This window comes from Odontesthes bonariensis, chromosome 3 (assembly GCF_027942865.1).
Source record: "Odontesthes bonariensis isolate fOdoBon6 chromosome 3, fOdoBon6.hap1, whole genome shotgun sequence".
Classification (NCBI taxonomy): domain Eukaryota; kingdom Metazoa; phylum Chordata; class Actinopteri; order Atheriniformes; family Atherinopsidae; genus Odontesthes; species Odontesthes bonariensis.
Genome location: NC_134508.1, coordinates 14,524,489 through 14,544,628, shown reverse-complemented (window position 1 = coordinate 14,544,628; position 20,140 = coordinate 14,524,489).

The window sequence follows — 20,140 nt, the reverse complement described above, 5'->3', positions numbered from 1 at the left end:
TTCAGGGACTCACAGTGTGGTTATGATACTGGACAATAGCCAGAGTATGTTTCTAATCTTCCCTAACTGAGTGCACTCAGGGAAGTGATAAGAACGGGAAAGATAAAAAGTGGAAGGAAGAGAGACAGTACAAAAGATGTAGAAAAGGGGGAGAAGAAAGGAAATCCTTTCTGGCAGAACAAGTGCCATTTCTCACTAGTAACTGTAAACGGAAATCATTTAGTAATGTTCTATGTGTGTTCCATGTATGAAAATGTTTCTCGCACTCGTGCAGTGTTTGCCTTTAAGCACCACATGAAAAGCTGACCTCTGTAAATGATAAATGTGATCGTTTTCACAAATTCTAAAGTTTCATCCAGGTGTGTCACCTGGCTGGGATTGACAATATGAAAAATAAGCTGCAAGTATTCCAGCCATTCATGCTTTGAATGAGCACCATGTTTTCATATTAATGTAAAAATAAAAAAAAGCAACAGAAAAACCTTTGTTGTATTCTATCAGATAAAAACATCCCACTTTAATCTTTACATGATTGGACAAAACTTTTTGTGGGTAACAAAATGAATGTGAATATCAACAAGTTGAATTTCAGCCAATACTGACATTAGGTTGATATATCTCTGCATCACCAGTTTTAATATCAGAAGATTGAAACAAGAGCATCTCTGTAAATCATGTGAAATGTACATTTTATTGCTGTGAGATTGAATAGAGATCTCAACCTTTTGTGTCATAAATTCTATGCATGTGAACGGGCTTGTTTTAATGTTAAAGGTGACTACAGGAATCTATTCATGATGGCATTTTCTAAGGTACAGTGCTGTAGAAAATCTTGGTCCACCCATCTTTTCTAAGTGTTCTGCTTTTACGTCAGACTTTAGTCTTTCTGAAGGTCCTTCAAATATTTCTTTGGACACTGGCTGCTTTTACACTCATTTTCAGTCAAATACTTGTACCTGTCCATTTTCTGAAATTTTTTTTTTATTAAGACACTTAACACATATCTAATAATCATTCAAGCATAAAAAGGAATCTAACTCAAGGAATGAACCAGCGTTGTGACAACACTTTACAGAAAACTTGGCAAAGAACCAACTTTAAAAGGGAAGTTCGTTTTTTTTAAACCTGGACCTTATTTCTGACATAAAATGCGTTCATCTACTCACCGATAACAGTTTGGTGAAAGTCGGCGTCCTTCGGAAGATATTTAGATCACGCGAGATCTGCGTAAATCCATATAATGGGAGAGAACAGGGCATTGACAATAAAGCCGCTAAATAAGGCATTATCTGTCTTTATTTCTTAGATACTTTAAGACGTATGAATGAATGAACGCTTACTATTGCACTGTTAGCTCATAGCTGCTGTGTTATTGTTATCCGGGGCTATCAGGGGGCTTATAGGGACCTTTGTAAACACGTGTCTAGTGGGATGACTTCGTCAACGCGTGCCGCTGCAGCACAGCTCATTCACTCCGGTAAGGACATCCATCGTACTCAAAGTCGTTGTCCACGTCATCAAAATCTGATAAATATCCTGCCATGTTGCACAAAACTAGCAGCAGCAAACTCCGTGTGAAGTAAGTCGACCGTCATAGAGCAAGTAAATAAGCTCCTTTAAATAGTGTCTTTTGTTACGGGCAGTCATTCATAAAGACACAATGATTTGTTCATATCTTCGCTGAAGCCTCATCAGAAACGGTCTCCACAGAAGGGTGGCTGTCAAGACGCTGTTTTTAAGGAAGGGAAACGGGGAGAAAAGGCTGAGGTATGTCAAATCACACTAGAACTGGAATGAAAACCAGTGGCAACAGATCTTATTGAGTGATGAATCCTCCCGAGAGCCCTGACCTCAACATTATTGACGCAGTGTGGGATCATCTTGAAAGAGAACGGAACAAAAGGCAGCCAACATCCAAAGAAGAGCTTTCGAAAGTTCTTCAAGAAGCCTGGAGAACTATTCCTGAAGACTGCTCAAAGAAGTGACAAGAAGATTTTCTAAGAGGGTTCAGACTGTGATTAAGAATAAAGGTGCTCATACCAAATATCGACTTTTAATCTTGTTAGAATTTTACAAACTTGGTTTTAGTGTTTTTATAGTGTATTTTGTGTTTGTTTGCACATGTTGCATTATATCACTGCACCTTTTCCCAGTTTTTATGTAATAAAAATGAGGGGTAGATCAAAACTTTTGCACAGTACCATATTTTATCAATCAACTGCATTGGATGAAAATGGTATTATTTTTAGTTAATGGACTATTATTTACAGGGAAAATACTTTACTGGACAGTTTTTTTTTATTTGTTCAACATTTGAATCTTTATTTCAATAGAATTAGCTAAATCTGATGTTTTGACATTTATTTTCTGGAGCCATCTTTAGTTTCGTCCTCCACGACCACCGGTGGTCATAAGACCTATCCTACAAAAGTTTGATATTGAAAATGAGTACAAATATTATTTACCTTTAATGGGGATTTGAGGACAGAGAAAACACATGGTGTAGAAGCTGACTGTCACATGGAATGGCCAAATCTTACAGAAAAATCCTTATTTTGAGGTGTAAGGGGTTCGGGGATGGAGTTAAACACATGACTGTCCTGTCCCAATCACTGATATTTTACAGTAACTTTGAAATATCATTTTTGGATCCTGCCGCTGTATCTTTACGCAGTCGGTACTTGTTGAGTTGTTGTTTTACACTTAATAGGTTAAGGTTACACATTAGAAACTACACGTTTAAGGTCAAGAAAATATCATGGTTTGCATTAAAACTAAGTCTCTAACAGCATATTGCATTCAAATATCCTTTTCCTGGATGAATAGCTTCGGGGTCCCACCCCTTCAGGGAAACACACAAAATGTGTTGGACTCGTGAAGCAGGCGTCCTGCTTAAAATCAGTACTTGAAATTTGTGCTGGGAAGCGTAAAAAATAGACAGAATTTGTGTTGATCAGCACAAATAGAAAACCTTGTATTGGTGAAACAAACTGTATGAACAAACTAGATGAAACCTTTGGAAAGAAACTCTCAAAGAATGCAAGGCTGATCTGAGGTTGTCAGAAGTTTAAATGAAAACTGAGGGATCTCCTAGGGAGGGTTGGAAGCTAAATCTTGTTGTCTGTTCATTAGTCAGTGTCCTCAGTGATGTGGACATCAAAAGAGAGAGAATCAGTAGAGCATGCATATAGCACTTACGCTGCAGAGAGGACCTCAGGATGGCTGTAAATTGAAAGACGTTAGCCATGGAGTTACACATAACAAGCTGGACACAAGCTGTGATCTGATCAGCTCCAGCTGGATCAAATGGACGAGGGTGTGTGCGTTTTTGGGATGTGCAGTAATCATTTGCAACTTTTTACATAATGCTTTGACCCCTAATCCTGGAGAGAAGCCAGTATAATTAGAGGCATGTAGTGTAGTTACAGCACACGTCTGTCCCCACAGATAAAGTAACCGGCATGCAACATTTCTAAGAACAATATTTGAAATTCTTAAAGTTGCACTAAAAGTTAGGTGGGCAAAGCTAATTTGACTAAACCGCTATTTAGATATGTCCCTAATGCGTCCATCATATCAATTAATTTTCTACAAAAACAAAGAAAAAAAAACTTTTGGACAGAAACCCCTGATTGACTCGACCTGAAGTGCCTCACAAAGTCTGCTGCCTACCTCAGAGCATTACGACAACTCTAACACAGAATGTAATGTATTATATTATGTCTGCAGACCTCCAACTGTTCTTTGTTCATTTAATTTAACAGGCATGAGTATTTCAGTTGCTCCTATAATTCAACAGCCTCTTTTTTTCATTAAGAAAAAACAACAAAACACGAGGTAGAAACTCAGGTCCAAAATGAACATTCCTGTTCTGTTGCATTTGTCAGTTTGAGAGTTGCTTTAAACACTTTAAACAACAACAATCAAATAATAATCAGATGCACAAAAAGACTGCAATATGCGGCGAGGCCGCAGCCAAGTAGTCACTTCTAAGACCTCATAAAGTACTGATCAGAATTACTCTAATCTTAAAGCTGTTATGAAGAGATGACTATTTATTAGCTGAAATCCAAAGCTTATTACAAAATACTTATTTCACAAAACACTCGTACTGCAGCTCAGTTTAAAGCAGTTCTTCTCCCACTAATGTTTGCAAACTCCACTCAGTGCACCCCACAGTGCCCAAGTTGCTGCATGAGGACTGGTCCGTCAAATGAGCAGCAGATTAACCTAATTACATAATTTCCGTCTCATTAGCTTAAAGCTTTTGACCTGATGATTCCCTCAGTTTTTTTTTTTTTTTCTTATCTGATAAGGGACTAAGACCCCGGACGAGAAAAGGGCAGCTCAGCATCCACATTCAAGATGACCCACCCTCACTCAGACATAAAGACTTTCAAAATATGACATCTAAATCAGCTATACCAGCTTCATTTTGATGTTTTCAAGTGTCCATTGTGGCATTTCCACGTATAAGGGGCTCATCACTGTATGCAAATGGTCATTTAGTGCTTCTTTTAGACATTTGTTTTTCCATACTTTTAATGGGATGGTTCTGGAAAAGTTTTTTTGTTTTTTTTTTGTGCTCCAAAAAAAAAAAACAGCCATGTGTTTTAGGTCTCTTACCTTCCTGTGTCTATCAGACATGGTCTAGACAGTGCCCAAATGATTCTATAGTGGCTTACATATTTACATGCAGCCTGCAACGGAGCCATATTTGCATTTTACTGCAATCTAACACTGAAAGTATAAAAGTCGCACACAATTCTTTAACTAGAAAATGGAAGAGGGTGCTGGGTGCTGCCTGATTAAACCATGTAATGCAGTCGACCAAGTATTTTCCAAATCCACTCTATGTGGGGCGATAGATGTAGACATCAGTCTCCCTTTGTCTGTCTCTGTCTGGTTGTAATAAAATTGCTGAAATCAACTTAGAAGTACCCTCTGAACCTGTGGCATCTGTTTTAAATACTCAGGAAAGCACAGCCGTGCACTACATGCTTTGATGAAGTTAACAATTCATGACACAATATTCTCTTAATAAAGCTAAAAGACTTTTCAATAAATAGGGGTAGAGATAAAGAGAGAGATCACAGAGATCAAACATACCTGTAAAAAGGTGAACAAAGTGAGATCAAGTTCAGATCAAATCAGAGCAGACACAGTGCATCATAGAGTTTAATTTCATTAAAGGCTGGTCTTTCATAAACCTTGTTCTCCTGGAACTTGCCATTTTAAGCTTTAAGATAGACTGTCATTTCCAGTGTTTTAATCAGTGTTTATAAGAGAGCCTGCCTGTCTCAGATATGGGTTGGATGTAGTAGCCCAGGGGAACGACAGCCAGCACCCTCCCATCCTGCCCTCTGAATGGAAGTTAAATAGGAGATTGCATCTTCAAGCACAACCGAATCGAAAGGCCAAAGGAACTCTTTATACTTGCTATATCCTTTCACTGGAGTCATCACCTACTGCAACCCTCCCTCCACCCCCAACCCCACCTTTAGGAAGGACTGACAACACTGCCTGTGAACAAATCATTTCCATCTCGGGTCACACTGTGTTGTTTAAAATGAGAGAAGTCCAGATGTGTTCCACAAAAATACCTCCAAGCAAATCTTATGTTCATGAGCATCATGATCTTTTGGAGAATTTCAGAGATGTAATGCCTTGTGCCTTTTTTCCCTTCGAGGAGAGAAAGGGGATGCAACTTTAGACATAAAGTTTAGGTTTCCTGGTTATTACTAACCCTGCCTCAAGCAATATGAAAAGATGCTCAATAAGACATGAAAACCAAGCTAAGTGGAAACTAAGTGAGCTCTTACACTGCAGCATAATCAGAGGGTGAAACACTGGTTTTACATGGAATTTTATCATACAGTTCAGCAGCTGTAATGTGAAAGCACAGCATTGAATGTCCTTTCCGTGGGTTGTTGATCTCCTTATACAATCTGTGGCCCCTTTGCAGATAATTCTGAGGTGGTTGTCTCTGTCAGGGGAGATAGCGTGTCTCTGCGTTACAGAGTATGTGGAGGTTTTACTGAGAAAAGACCTGGGATGAGCTCATAAGTGGAGAAGAGCTGTGTCATATAATATGTCACACAGAATAAGATAAAACATGAGGATTTAGAGTTCTTCAGCGAGGACAAACAGCGGTGCCACTGCAGAGAAATGCTAAATATTTGCAGATGTTTATGCCCACATACTGAAGACAATTAGATATAATGGTGTCCTGTCTTTGGTTGTTTACAGCATTAAATTGGTTTTCTTCATAACGTGACTTGTACAAATGCAGAGCCTCATAAGGACAGCAGGTTAAAGCCAGGCATGAGGTGGGTGAGAACACGGCTCTTGGGTTCGCAGCGCTGGACAGTTGATCAGGCCTTCCATCACTTTGGTACAAATTGACACACCCTAACCCTAATACCCTAAATAAAATAACGCTAAGCCTCAGCAGCTGCTGGTGGATTGCTAATAAATGTTTTTCAGATAGTCGTGATTACAGTGAATGTCTTACGGATCTAAATTCACAGTCTTACTGGTTGTATTCCCATTAAATCTGGTGCAGACATTTCCAGCTCATCCCACACATGCTCAACCAGACTGAGATCTTTTGCAGTCCTGCAGAGCACACTATCCAAGTAAAAAAAAACATTCATGTGAACGCCAGGGCCCAGCGTTTCAGCATCACTCTGCCTCCTCCGGTTTGCTTTCTTGCGTGTCCATTTTCCCAACTTTCATAACATCAACTTCAAGAACCGACTCGCTGACTCAGTACCTGAATGATCCAACTTTTGCTTGGTACAGTTGCAATGACATCCTCAGTGTTGTTCTGTTGGATTAGTTGAACGATTTAAGCATTTTCCAACACATCTGTTTTTGTTTGCATCTGATTGGATTCTGTTATGAATAGAGCTCATAGTAACAACCAACCACTTGTCCAAACATCTGACTGGGAGGAGAATGTGAAGATGGCAAACAGAGGACAATGAAAGAGAAGATGAGGGAGTCAGGTTGATATAGTGTGAAAATATTCTAATCAAACACTTCTGCTTGGACACAATATTTGATTAACTGCAGTTAATTACATTATGCCTGTCCTCAGAAGTCTAGTAGTGTTGGACACGTATTATGAAAGACCTTGATGTTATGATCAGTCATCATCATCTGTTTGGAGTTGCTTCCATATACGTCATTCTCATATGCCAACTACTGCCATGAACCCACAAGTGAGGGGAATATAGTAGACCAATCACTTTAGATTTAAATCAGAAAATATTTAAACCAACAGCTGAGGGGTAAATATCATTACATTTTTGTGATGGATTTGAACACGGACTACTCCAAAAGGATTGTGTTGAGTATTATTGTGAATGTAAAGGTCAGATTGTCATATTTAGACTGATTTTAATGCTTGTTCAAAGAAGCAAATACATAACTCTTGCTGAGTGAAAAGAGCAGGAGGGTTTCCAACAATGCACAAAAGAATTTGGATTGATGACACGCTCAGTTATACTTTGCTTTTACTTCCTGTTTGGGCTGAAGTTGTTGTGGCATTAAATGAGGAATTTGCAACGACAAATGATGTCTCTCTGCTGAAAGTTGACTCTTTCTCATCAGAAAATGCTGATGTACACAATTCTTAAAGGCAGTCACAGGCTTATGGTAAACTGTGAAATAGACACCAAACAAAAACAGTTGTAAATGTGCAAATATACAGAAATAGTGCATTTTTGGGGTGACACCCAGCACAACTTTAAAAGTAATGCATTCGTTTTTGCTTTTCTTTTATTGTCTGCTTCAAATTATATTTTTTTTGTTTTTGCTCAGGTTGGACAGAACTTGACCCCCAGTAAGTTGTTCGAGCGTCTATTCTAATGCAAGCAGTGATGTTTAGCTAACTAGTACCATCGTTCTTAATGCCTAATTCTAACCATGTAATTTTGGTGCAAAAACTAATCAAAAGTTAGAAAGGAGTTTGTTGTATAAAGTATAAAGTATCAGATAGTAGACAAACTTAACTCTTCTAGCTAATATTCATGTGGAACTGCACCACCACATCCTGGAGCTTCCAAAAACAGACCATCAATACTGAATAGTTCATCTATGTCCCTGTGGTTTGAATAGTCCACTTTTAATAGATCACTTTTCAATAAGTCTGTCATTTTTTTAGTGCTGCTCAGAATTTCAACCGTTACTTTGCATCAACCATATAGTGCACAATCAAAAGTAGAGTACAGAAGTGGTACACTACATTTTTCAATATAGACCATCATACATTACAGACTGTAGTTTACTACTATCTGTAGCTAACTTACAGCTGCACTGCTTAACAATATCCCTCTCAGATCAATAGAGTTATTATCTTTATCTATATTCAAAGTGTTTTTGGTATGACTGGAGCAATGGCTTCATTATAGAGCGTTTACTGCATTAAACACAGCATTTAGACAAATCAATTAATCAAAATATTACATTTTTGACAGTTTTACAAACTGCCATAACATTGATTCATCATTTAATCTGGATGATTTGTTGGGACAATGTGACACATCAGTTGTATTGGTTTATGACAGTATTCACAGAATAAACATGCATGTGTAACACCATATACTCACCCCACAAAACGCCACAATGGGGGGCTGTGAGGCGCTACAGTGTGTGACGCCAAAGTTCTTTGTTGTCATATCCTCAGCAATGTCAGTGGTAACCGTTATGTGGATCACTTTGCTTATTGGCAGGGTTACTCAAGAAATGATGGACCAATTTACATAAAAGTTCCTCCAGAGATGGTGCATGTCCCACCTAATGATTCAATTTAGACCAGAAAAGGGACTTCTTTTTTTTTTTAAAACCTTGGTGATGGCATGTGATCTCGGTCTGTTCTTGTTGTTGCTTTTCATCTTCTTGTGGCAGAATAAATCATGTGTCCAGTGTCATAAAGAGAAAAGAGATACTTAGATTTCAACTGCTAGATGTACTGACATTAATTTTTACAACATTCAAAGATCCACAAACGTGTGCTCTAGACATCTTCATTCTGATTCCTATTCAATTCACTTTAGCAGTGTGTTAGCGTTGAAACAGACTTGTTTTATATAGTTACAAATAAAAATGTAGCTTGTTGTGAAGCGGTGCAGTGGTATAGGCACTCACATCACACGAGATTGGTAGCAAGTGATGATGTTCGATTCATTCCTCTTTCAGTATTTTTATGAAGATCATTTTTTCAGGTTCAATTCCCAGCTGGGGCCTTTCTGTGTGGAGTTTGCATGTTCTTACCGTGTATGCGTGGGTTCTCTCTGGTTACTCTGGTTTCCTCCCACTGTCCAAAAACATGCATGTTAGGTTAATTGGTGTCTCTAAAAATTGTCCTTAGGAGTGAGTGTGAGTGTGTGTGTGGTCGTTTGTCTCTGTGTGGCCCTGTGATGGACTGGCGGCCTGTCTAGGGTGTACCCCGCCTCTCGCCCGATGACCGCTGGGATAGGCTCCAGCCCCCCCACGACGCGACCGACGGATTCAGCAGGTATAGAAAATGGATGGATGAATGTTTCTATGTGTCCAGTAGGAATTTGTTGCTTTCAATCTGCTTTGAAGCATAGTCAGAACATGACAAGAGCCCGTAAAGAGCAGCAGCATTCTGTTTATGGCCACTCAATATGGTGGTTCCATCACAAAATGCACTGCGCCATGACTGATCTATAGTACTTTTGGCTGCAGATGCCGATTGTCTGTCCAAAGGGGAAATTATCTGGGTGATATAGAGTGGTATCAAAAGCAAGAGCTTCACTTAACCACAACTTTTGGCTTCCTCCTGGAGTGCAAGAGTAAACTTATCTTCTTCTGTCTTTCTGCTTTTGTTGCTCATTCTAACATGATCCAACCATCAGTTCACAGCTCTGTGTTCTCCTCTACACTAAGTAATCCTAGCTTAGTCTAAATCAGGTTATTTTCTCACGTGTGAACAAGGATCTGTCTTGGCTTTATTTACTTGTTTTTTTTTTTCATGTACTAAAAACCTGTTTTTAACTGAACCACCATCCTAATCAACCATCATAACACTAAAGCACAGATAAGAATTCCACTTTTTCCAGAAATGGCATTTTGAAAATAAACTTTTTTCACTGTTCACTATTAACTTTTAGTTAGTCTTGCAACTAATCGTCTGTTTTAGCAGAAGTGCACAGTGCTATCAATCGGGCCTTGGGAAGTTATGGAACAGACTAAATAGTCTAGCTCTGTTTGATATACACTGCTTTATTCGTGCAACCCTTCCATTTGATATGTCTGGTCATTGACCTCATTGCCAGCTGGATGGTCAGACCACATCCTAAGATCTATTTACTGTATGCTTTTGCCCTTTTTATGTCAGCACTCCCTGACAATCTTCATGAGATAATACTTGAAAATATCCTAGCAATATCCAATGCTACTTTTGAACATCAATCAAAGGATAGGAAAAGGAAAAATTGCAAAACAAATAGGGCTGCTTGTAACTCCACTCATCACACTGCTAGCTCAATTAAAGTCAAGTTTTTTAAGGGCCTGGTTGACTCATGACCATGTTGTTTGTCATCGCCTGGTACCAATCAACAAGCTCATGTTTTAGACTCAACCTTACACTCAAAACCCAAGATGGTTTTTTTGTGATGAGAAAGACATACCATATGTTTCATGTATTTACAACCTCAAAATGAGAACGGATTGCTGTTCTGTCATTACCAAACCCTCCACAGCCGCTAAATTCCTAAAGATCTTAAAAGAAAGCGCTGCTGTCCTCATACATACATCAGCGCCTGATCCATGATCTGCTTATCCAGGGTTTTCAAACGTTTGCTCGCAAATTACCTGAACAACACGATAGGTCCAAAATCAGATTTCCACAATCATAATTTTTGGGTTACGGAACTTCGTAAAGGACCAAACAGGAGGAAAGACCAAAGATTTGAATTTTTTTGGACAGTCTTCAGTTACAACAGCTTGTAGGATCAATGAAAGAGTTAGTGCTAAATTCCATAAAATTTCCTCCCACGGTAATTACAGCATTTTAATTATACTTGTGCTTTCATCTTTAGGGGAAAAATGACCAAATTTATGCCCCCTGTATGAGCGCAAGGGAGACATTGGATTTTAGACTGTGCCAGAAAAGTTGTGGTTGGACAACCACAACCAGCAATAGATTTTATCTGTCTGCAACTCTCATCGGAATCACCCTCGATGAGCTTAAAGGACCATGCTGAATTACATTAACCATGACATTGCACACTGGAAAAAATCAAAATCTTACCAAGTATATTTGTCTCATTTCTAGTCCAAATATCTCATTACACTTAATATCAGACACAACTGCCTAACAAGTACTATTTCAGCCAGATATTGGGACTTGTTTGAAGACACTACATCTTGAATATCTTGTTAAATGAAAAAGTCTTGAAAACAAATTGTTTTGAGTCACATATCATATGAAACAAGCTTTGTTTTTTTTTTTTACATTTGAAGAGGTTTTTAGGCTAATGTCAAGGTCACTTTTATCTCAAAAGTCCTAAATATCACATCTTATTTCAAGAAATCTTGACAAGCCGATTTTCACTAGTTCCATTGGCAGATTTTTTTTTGCTTATTTTGGAGGGGCATTTTTTCCAGTGCAGAGAGCAAGTTCACTAATTGATCATTGTTTTGTGCACAGTGTGAACAGACACACCTAGATATTACTGAGCGAGAGCGTGGAAATCACATGAGGCAATCTGAAAGACGGTGATGAATTAACCAGGTTTAACTGAATGAACGGATGTGTTATGTGTAACGACATAATGAACTGGGCTGGAGTTTTCAAGTAGAGGATGTGTTGCTGATTCTTCCTTCCTGGCCTGACTCAGTGCTGCTGCATTGTGTTGGTGTATTTTTCATTAGCTTTCTCTAATGTAGGTGGAGTTATAAAACAAATGCATAAAGTGAGGTTCAAGGTCAGGTAATCGAGACGTTTGTAAGGCTGTGCATTGGCATCCCTGCTAGGGAAAAAATAATAAGAAAAATCTTTTTAATATCTTTTACAATTCTGCAATATATGCAGTCGTAGCACATCCACAACATACTCTATTCGACATCATTAACTGGTTTCATCTCAATGACAGCCACTTTCTTAAGTGTCTAAAACTTTATTCTCCAGGTTTGCTTACAAAATGTCAGACAAATCAACAACAAAGGGAGAAAGATGTGTTCCTTGAGGACAACTTTGGCTGATAAGAGCGTGGAAAGGAGAGAGATAGAGCTGAGGAGTGTGAGGGAGAGGACAAAGAGGGTGTATTTACAGTCTGCTCGAGCAGGGATGAGCTCACAGAGCAGCTGCTTCTCCTGGGGAGCGTAGGAACAGGAGTAAAAAGGACAAAGGAGGGATGTGGGGTCAGATTAGAGATCATCACTCATTCCCCAGACTCAGGCTTGCAAACACAGCGGGGAGGTAAAGCCACAAATATGACTTCCAAGCTCAAGCTACAGTGAGACATACAGAAGAACGCTTTTGTATGAATCTGCAGCAACAGCATTAACACACATGGGAATGCTGTGAACATGCGGACACAGCAACTCTGTCTACAGAAAAAGTATGTTCTCATGGAACTACACGGCATTCTTAATTATGTTTATGTTTTACAGGAAACAAGCTGGAAGTGTTTTGCTGAGTGTGTGAAATGAACATTTGGGAGGTAAGGAAAGCATAGGAGTGAGGAAGAGATGGGGAGATTGTGTTATTCGGCGATAGACGTTCACACAAACAGAAGTCGTTCTATGCTTTTGATTAACCAAGAAGGTACCAGATGACAGGGTTCAGGGCAGCTCACCGAGCAGGCAGATGTGACAGTTTTAGAAAGAAGAAAGCACTGGCAAGAATTTGTTCCTGGACCAAGTGTTATGGCGTAAACCTTATGACATACATAAAAACTGTTCACCAACCCCGATGTGAAAAGTGGTCGACCACATCAATCAACATGTTGCATTTCTCTACAAAACACGACAGAGTATAGATCTGCACAGGATGTCAGTACTGGCAGAAATGATTTATTTTTTATATATTTTGGTTATGAATTGTTTCTTATTCTTTGGCAAAGGTTTTGTCCCATATTTTTGTTGAGGTATACACCAGAGGTTTCCCAGTAAGTGGTGTAATGAGCAGGGGTTGACAGGGTTAGACAGAGAAGAATTAGTGCCTGCAGAGTTGCTCAATTGGGAGCAGATGAGGGCCAAAGCTGAGACCTTTGTGTCCAGCAGTAGGTCAGCCCCAGTGACCAGGTCCTAAAGCAAACTACTCCAAAGCATTGCCTTCAGACTATAGTGTCAGACTTATTCATGTTCTCTTCATACACCCTGGATCAAATTTTCATCTTAGCTTTGTCTAAAATCTAGATCTCAGTATAAACACTTCCTTCTGAAGCCCAGAGGAGTGGGTGCAACACATTTAAGCTAACCTCAAGCCTTTGCACAAACACAGTGCTACTATACAATGTTCTGTTGCTTGAAATCAGCTAATACCATTCAAAAAGAAGAGAAAAGCAAACCAGACAAATCTTACAAATCCAATTTTTCAAAAGACACACGAGTGAAGAACTACGCATAGATTTATCATAATGTTTCCACCACAAATCTAAATGTCTACCCACAAAGATGAAAGATAATTCCTCTAAACAACTTCGCTCAAGGGGTGGGAGGCTAAACGAGAACCTGGTGGTGCGGCAGAGGCCCAGAGACCCAGATGAAAAGCTCTGTAGGCTGATAAGGAAGCCGGGCAGACTGGATGATGAGAAAGAAGAAACCTGGTCTTTAATGGTGTATTGGAGATTTACTGAGTGCATGTGCGCTGTGGCTAAACTGACAAGGCTACTTCAAGAGTAAGAAGGAGTGACAAAGTCAGAAGCAGGGGCCTATCCCAGCTGCCATTGGGTAAAAAGCGATGTACACCCTGCACTTCACGGAGCCAACACAAAGACAAACAACAATGTCACTATAATTTGTTTATTTCAATAAACTGGCCAAAAAAGAGGGGTGGGGGGGCTGTCAGATTTTGGCACAGTACTGGCATCTTAAAAGCTGTCAGTTTTGCTTTCAATTTCTCCCAGTACGGTCCATCTTCTCTCTCTTTTTCTTTTCTCCAACTCTTCCCTATTCCACTAGATTTGACCATTTTTAAACTAACAAAAAGTAATCAGGTAACAAGGGCAGTAGGCAAAGGAAAGGGGAAAGCAATCCTTACAAGATGCCACCCCCATCCCTCAATTCAACACGGCATGTCGTACCTTCACATTCTCCATAGAATTAGACTTGTAAAATTGGTTTAGATTAAAATATACTGGTACGCTGACGGTAACATTGAAAAAAACTGTGCAGGAGAGCAGTCAGTGGCCCAACTCTGTCATTCGAATTCTGTTGACTAATATTTCGCCACAGATTCTACCCAAAGTCAAGTTGAAATACTTCTACAAAAGCATGAGGAGGAAAGCAACAGAAAGGGTCTGCATTGTTACTACGATGGAGTGACTGCACACCGTTTAAACAGTGTATCAGCGGGCTAACCCGTTGGATGCCCTGTTCAAATCTAATGGAGAAAGTTGTTGCCTGCAAGGTAAAAACACATGCAACGTGACAAACACAGTTTTCAGTGCACCATCACATATAACATCTGAAAATAATTTGCACTTTCTAAGAAGAAAGAAACTTTTTTACAAAGGTCTGCAGAGCATCAACTACAGTGGCAGAACGACACATCTGAACCGTCATCTGGGGAAACAAAATCCTGGATGCTCATACAGCTGGCACAAGCAAGAAACACACGTAAAAGACATTGATATTGAAGTCTTTTGTAAATCACAAGCAAGCCACAAAAGGACGAACATAATCAGCCTACAGCATTGATTGCTTGATTTATTGTTGAAGACTCAGAGTGTGGTTGAGAGTGACTGTATTGGTGACATGATACTGTTAATACATTGGAGCCATATCGATGTAGGCAACATTTTATTGGCAGATGTATGCCAGACTTGTAATATGAAATTAAAAAAAGAAAAACTAATAAATGTATTTTTAACACGCTATAAATGATGAAAAATATTGATTTTTCTGTTAGATATACTTGCCAAGCTTGTGGCTGGTTATGATACCATCATAAGATTTAAAGATCCCAACACCGTGTAATCCTGCAAAGAAGTCATGTTCTGATGAGATCAGGCTGATCTGATGACATGTGTGAGACACTGGCCTGGCAAAGATATTAAAGGGATAGTTCGCCTCTTTTGACATGAAGCTGTATGACATCCCATATTAGCAATATCATTTATGAACATTGACTTACCCCCCCGTTGCGTCCTGTTAGCAGAGTTCCAGACTAGTTTTGGCGTTGACGAAGGTAGTCCGGCTAGTTGGCTGGGGTCCCGAAAATAAAGGGTTTTGCTTCTCAAAACAATATGCGTTCAAGAGAGTAATACATTCGCATCACAAAATCGTTCAACAAAAAAAGTCAGACCTCACATCGTTTGCCACTATTTTTGCCTCCCTCATATCAATGCGTTCAGCCACCTAGCGATAGCCGCACCTGTTATGGTGTTTCCTGCTCGGTCTGCACTTCGGTCTGCACGGTTTACACAGCCCGTAGTGATACGAAGGGAGAGAGAAATAGCGCCAAACGATTGTGAGGTCTGGCTTTTTCTGGACGGACGATTTTGTGATGCAAATGTATTACTCTTATGAACGCATATTGTTTTGAGAAGCAAAACGCTTTATTTTCGGGACCCTAGCCAACTAGCCGGACTACCTTCATCAACGCCAAAACGAGGCTGGAACTCTGCTAACAGGACGCAGCAGGGGGTAAGTCAATGTTCATAAATGATATTGCTAATATGGGATGTCATACAGCTTCATGTCAACAGAGGCGAACTATCCCTTTAAGATAGAAAGAAGAAGAAGAGATGGAAATAAACAGTGTTGCCACATCTTGACTGCACATTCTCACTCTGATCACGTCCTGCCTCTCAGTGTCTCTGTCTTCCATCTCACAGGGCTTCAGATCTCATTGCATGCACACACGACACAAACACACCACCAAAGACACACACCACCTCCCATTCTCCTCCTACAGCTTGTGCTCCTGGCCCCATGCTACTACACTGATAGTTTGAACATCCAGGGAATGTTCCTTCGTGGAAACACTCTTCCCTCTAATTAACAGCCTGACAGTTAAAGGAAAAAGTTGCGATGATCTCTTTCTCTCTGCTTTCTTCCTCTTCTCTTTGTCCTACTGTTCCCGCCAGGTTCATGGAAGACAAACAGACATGGCAAAGGAACAGGAGGGCTGGTTGGTCAGAGAAGATGAAAGATTTTCAGAAGGTCTGAAGGAACAGTCATCCTACTCATTACTGTTGGTCCTACAATTGCCTCTAATATTGCTGTCACACTATTGATTTGTTCCATTAGTTGCTGAAGTTTTTCATCGCGGTATTTGTACCCTCTGTGCCGTGTAAATCAGAACTTTCAGCTTTATCTCATTGGTGAATGGCTTTTTCTCATCCCATTACATCTCTTGCGAAGTCAGCAAGACATGAATTTATTCCTGCAATTATATTTTCATTTCATTAATCTCTTACGTGTGTGTAATCTGTCTAAAGGCTGGGCGAACTCGACATGTCCTCCTGACACGCACAATCATTCAGTTGGGAAACGATTTCCACAAAATTGATACTCGTAATACTGAGCAGCAAAGCAAGTTAAACAGAACGGAGTCTGCTCCTGTCATCTAAGGGGAGAAGTTAGAAAAGCATGTTGGAGTTAAATGACCATTTAAGACAGCATCATTTCTCTGTGTGTAAATGTATGGTTTAGTAAACTGTTTCCCTGTATAAGTGGTTGCGACTCTCCCAGATTCTAAACCAGAAAGTATATTTTCCGTAACGACACATTAAAAAAAGAAATAAAAAAAAAACTTAAAGAGGAATGAAACCATAAACAGTCTGTGTCTAAATTTTGCTGTTTTTTTTTTTTTCCCTGCAAATAATCACATGACACTTGAAACTTCAAAGACCAAACTGAGGAGCCTGAGAAGCGTAAATGATCCCCCTCATGAGCCCTCTACAAGTTCACCAACCTGTTTGGATGTTAAACATCTAAAGGCCCCTGGCAAACATCATCAACTCCACAGAGAACTCACATCTAGAAGGCCCTGTCATCGGAGTTACAGACCGTTAAGATCAAAGGTCAAATGAAAAAAGCCCTGTGGACTCCAGGGAGTAAGAAGCGTATGGAATCACCTCACGCATACAAAAACATCTGTGGTGAAGTCCAGAGCCACTAAAGCTGGAGGTCTGCTTGTGATCAAGGATGACTTCATCCCCTGTATGTGCATGTGAAAGGGAAGGGGGTGCTGAGTCAGCGTGGAGCAGCTTATTTGACCACCATCAGTTTCATTGGGTCGTTCAAACACTCAAGGCCAAATGACTGATAGCAGATAGTGATAACCCTGGTGACCTGTGGGTGTGACAACACTTTTAGGCAGAAGTCAGTTGGAGGCTCAGCAGGGAGGCCACCAGAGGTGCAAAGGGAAAAGATGGGAAAAACTTCTGCTTCCTAGAATAGAATAGAACAGAATAACCTTTATTATCCCACGAGTGAGAAAATTGCACAAATTCCTGTGGTGTTTTCTTAATTTGTCTGCTGACATTTGGTAATATCTACATCTATCTATATATCAAAATACTGAAGAAATTGCCAAGTTTATTACATTTAAGTAAACAGTCAGCTGTCAGAAGTAGTAGAGAGCTTTCAAATCATCTGATTTTCACCACATGATTACTGTGGCCAAAGGTTTTTACGGTAATTATATTATGCTATTGGGCTAGAAGATCATCTTTGTATTTTTTCAACTTTTTTTGGCAATGAAATTTCATTCAAAACAGGATGTACAAAGCCACGAAAATGGAAAAAAAAAATGCATTGAAACACGTTTTATGTTATCAGCTGAGATCACAATATTATCATTTAGGTATTATCAACACAATGTCGATAACTATTCTTTCAAAATCAAGATCATCATCATCAATATTGGTAAATTGTGACACCCCATAGCGGCAATAAAGAAAGCAACCTCTGACGTGCTATCCTTGTAAAAAGGCTGTTTGAAGATATTACAATAACCCACATGTGAAACAGGAATTCCAATAAAATCCCCTCCATGCTAACGTAGATTTAAAGATTTCACAATGTTGCTGCTCTCGACTCTGACTCCGTGCCAGCAGCAAAGACTGGAGCACCAGAATAAACTCCTACGTTCAGCAGACGTCACAGCGCTCAAGTCCTAGAGAGTTTACAGGCCTCTTACATCAGCACGGTGAAGTATGAGTGGGAAAAAATTTGGGTTGCACTCATGCTCCACATACATGAGGATTTACTCTTGGCGCACAGGGAGCCTGGGAAGTGTCTTTGCAAGTTTATTGCTGACTCTGAGCTGTCTATATGTTTGATGCAAGTCTCGACACACCATTGGACAAATAGGCTCAGTGATTTTAGGAAATTATGCATCTCCATAATCAACCACTCAAACGTTCTCTTGAAAACACAAATTGTCACTTTGAACCGATTGTTAAACAAACCCTTTTAAGAGAGAGGATTGTGTCCTTCACACAAAAATGCTGTGTGAGAAAAAGGCAGAGGCAAAAGAAAGACTGTCTGTGTGATTTTCTATTTTTTAACCTGCACAGCAGGCAAAGCAGACAACACGTCCTCTGGGGTCCCTCCTTGGAAAAGTCCCCGTCAGGCTGTGGGGACACTGGTTAACAGAGGTCACGGAGCATGCTCAGTGTTTTTTTCCCACAGATGTGGTCCTTGTTCTTGCTGTGTGACCTTCTCTTACTACACACTGTGTCACACTGTGTTGCTGGTTAGTCCCGCCCCTGCCAGTTCAGCCCATTTACCGCGTATCATGTAGGTGACCTCAGAAGACACCAAGAGTATTGAAAAGGAAAAACTTTTGGCTCAATGTGTCCTTCCAGGAAGTACGTCCCATTCAGACTTCATGTGGAAGTCCATGTTCAAACTCAAAGGTGTTTCACACAACTCATCCGGCCTCTTCAGGTATGACACAGCCCACGTCCCGTACACTGACACACCCCCCAGGCATTGTCCTGGAGAGGGTGGGATTTGGGTGTGTGCGCCTGGTCACCCTCCCGCAGGAGCAGCAAGAATACCCGCCTTTCACAATCTTCTTCAGTTATCCCTTCACTATAGGAAGTCCGACCCTGGACAAACATGCGCTTGCTCACATCTACACTCAGAGGATGCTGTACTGAGCTGAGAAGAATTCATGGAAGGAACAAGGACTCACACACACACCAGGCCCGTCAACCCGGATCGCCACATACTAGCTCTCACCCAGTGTTCGTACTTCAGTGCAGAGAGACGTCATCGTCTGACATGTTTCGTTGCACAGGAACACATCCTATGAATCAGCATTTTTTTGGCTCAGGATACACACTTAAACAGAGGCAGGAAACATTTCTGTTTGTTCTCCTGATCTTTGTACATGACGTTTTTTAAGATTTCTCATCTGAAAGAGATCCATTAGGATTTATGGTCAAATCTTCCATCGTCCTTTCCCAGTTTTCTTTCACCCCCTTTAACTTTAATCTTCCTGTGGAGATATTAACATATTGGTACAGAAACTGACAGGTTCTTATGCGCCTAAAATGGAATTTATTGTGTCTCTGTCTTCATTGCTGTGCTCTTCACTGCTGTGCCTTTACAACAGCACCGCACGGATTTCCCATGTAAGATTAGTAACAGGTAGTCCAGACAGGCTGTTTTACTGGAGCCTCAGGCAATGAAAGTGACTCATAACAGTGTTACCAGTAATTGTGAACGTACTCAATGGGCTCCTGGCTGCTATAAATTAGTGTTCATAGTTATTCAATATATGACAACATACAGAACATAATTTATTCAAGGATATTTTTCAAACAGGTGCAATCTCCTGAGTTGTTATGTCAACAAAAAACAACCTCACAAATCACAGTGACTGAAGAAGTTCTCAGTGTCTGCAGAGACAGAAGAGGAAGGAAGATTAATGAGGAATGTCAGGTAACTGCAGTGTCTTTCATTAAAACCTCCACCATTC